We start from the raw sequence: 2,500 nt of genomic DNA, 5'->3' as shown, positions 1-2,500 counted from the left end.
CCTGAGTGTACATATGCGTGTCTTATAGGTGCATATACCTCCTGTAAGGTGTGTGCATGTGTGCGTGCGTTTAATAAGCCCGTGACGTCACAGGGCTAGGCAGGCGGGCGCCGACCTTCCTCGCAGGTCCTCAATCTTCCCCGAAACTTCCTGGCAGACACGCCGGAGTCGATCGGGTTCGGCAGCAACCCAGTGACCTCTCGGTTTCCCATTAAGAACATCAATCTCAAAGCATGTTTTCTAATGCCGGTTTTTGGCAACTGTATGTGCGAATCAATATGCAAGAGAGAGAGAGAGAGAGAGATGGAGGGGGAGGGATGGAAAGAGAGAGAGGGGGAAGGATGGAAATGGAGAGAGAGAGAGAGAGAGGGTGGGTGAGAGTGAGAGAGAGAGAGAGGGAGGGAGTGGAAGAGAGAGAGAGAGAGCCATGTTGCTGTGTTCAGAGAATATAGAAAGTTGGCAGCCTTTAGCAGACACGATGCCATGTGATAACAAATAACAGCGTTCTTCCAGCACCTTCGAGCAATAACAGATATATCGAGAAACAGCTGGAGGAAGGGGAGTAGGGGAGGATATACTGGATCGGTATAAAAGTATGCTGGAAAAATATATTGGATCAGAAAAGTGCTGGGGAGTGTGATGGGAAATATAGGAGAGTTAAATGGAAATACGGAAAAGTTTAACTGGAAGCAAGAGAGAATACAGGGAAAGTATAAACGGAATAAAGAGATTATATAGACAGGGAGAGTATGACAGAAAAAGAGTATTCAGGGAGAGCATAATAGTAAATATGCGAAAGTAAGAGAGACTATTCAGGGAGAGTATAATAACAAATATCGGAAATAAGAGAGAGTATACAGGGAGAGTATAATAAGAGTTGCGAAAGTAAGCAAGGGAGTATACAGGGAGAGCATTATAGCAAATATGCCAAAGTAAGTGAGTATACAGGGAGAGCATAATAAAAGTTGCGAAAGTATAATAGGAAGTATGGAAGACTCTACAGGGAGAATATGATAGGCGAGGAGCCGAGGAAGAGGAGCCTGAACGCACGTAGTCAGCTGTGCTCCAAGGATTCCTGGAATAGTTCATGCTGACCCCAATTAGGCTCCGCGTGACGTGACTGTGCATCGTGCATGATCCTGCATGGCGGTCGCTCGTGCATGTTTCTTTTGCGGGAATCAATTTATGAAGGCGATGCAGGTGGATGGGGGAAAAGGATAAGATAAGAAGGAAGGTCGGGACGAGGGTATAGGGAGGAAGGGAGAGCGAAGGGGGAGGGGGAAGGATGGAATAAAAGCGGGAAGGGAAAGAGGGAAATAGGAGCAAAAATGAAGAAGCGATGAATAGGAAGGAAGGAAGGGAGATAAAGCGAATAGACACGGAAGTAGGAGGGGAAAATCGCGAATGAAGAAAGGTAAGAAAAAAATGTAAAAATGAAAAAAAAGAAGACACGGCGAAGGATAAAGCGTGTTTGTAGTGCAAATGAGGAGAGGGGAAAGGGCGAGGCAAGGCTGTCTGAAGGGGGACATACTGTACGGTATAATATGGCCGTGACCTGGGGCTGGAGGTCTCAATGAAGCCCCTCACATCGCTTCACTTCCCCTCACCTCCTCTCACCTCCCCCCTCCTCCCCCTTTCGATCACACCCTCTCCTTCTTTCGCTCCTCCCTTCTCCTCTCATCTCCCCTTCTCTTTCACCTCTCCTCTCCATTTTCCCTCCCCTCTTCCCTTACCTTTCCTTTCTCCCTTACCTTTCCTTTCTCCTCCCTCCTCTCCTCCCTCTCCCATTTTTCCCACTTCTATCCTCTCCTTCTCGCCCTTACCTCTCCTTTCTCCCGACTCCCCTCTTTCCCACTTTTCTCCCTCTCCCTTACCTCTCCTTTCTTCGTCTCCCTCCCCTCTCCCTTCCTTCCCACTTTCCACCCATTCCCTCTCTCCTCTTCCCCACTATTCCCCTCTTCAACAGCTCTCCCCATTCCCCCCCACCTCTCCCCTTTCTCCCCCACCTCTCCCCTTTCTCCCCCACCTGTCTCCTCCCCCTCACACCTCTTCCCCCCTCCCCCTCCCCCTCGCCCCTCCCGCAGGATCTCGTTACCAATTCAAGAGGATCATCCTAATCTCTCCTGTTCTCACTTCACTGGAATATCAGTCTCTGAATTAGCCGGGCTGCGGACGCGTCGGTGGAGGGGGAAACGGGGAGGGAGGAAGGGGGAAGGGGAAAGGGGGAGGGAGGGAGGGGAAGGGGAGGGGAGGAGGGAGGGGGAAAGGGGGGAGGGAGGAGGGAGGGGGAAGGGAAAAGGGGGAAGGGAAAAGGGGGAGGAGGAAGGGGGTAGGGGGAAAGGGGGGAGGGGGGAGGGAGGTATGGAAGGGAGGGGGTAGGGAGAGAGGAAAGGGGGGATGGGGAAGGAAGAAGAAAGGGTAAGGGGGGAGGGAGGAAGGGGGAAAAGGAAAGGGAGAGGGAGGAAGGGGGATGGGAAAAGGAAGAAAGGGTAAGGGGGGA

The sequence above is a fragment of the Penaeus vannamei genome, chromosome 35 (genome assembly GCF_042767895.1).
Source record: "Penaeus vannamei isolate JL-2024 chromosome 35, ASM4276789v1, whole genome shotgun sequence".
Classification (NCBI taxonomy): Eukaryota; Metazoa; Arthropoda; class Malacostraca; order Decapoda; family Penaeidae; genus Penaeus; species Penaeus vannamei.
The sequence above is the reverse complement of the archived record's forward strand: the minus strand, read 5'-3'. Positions refer to the sequence as shown.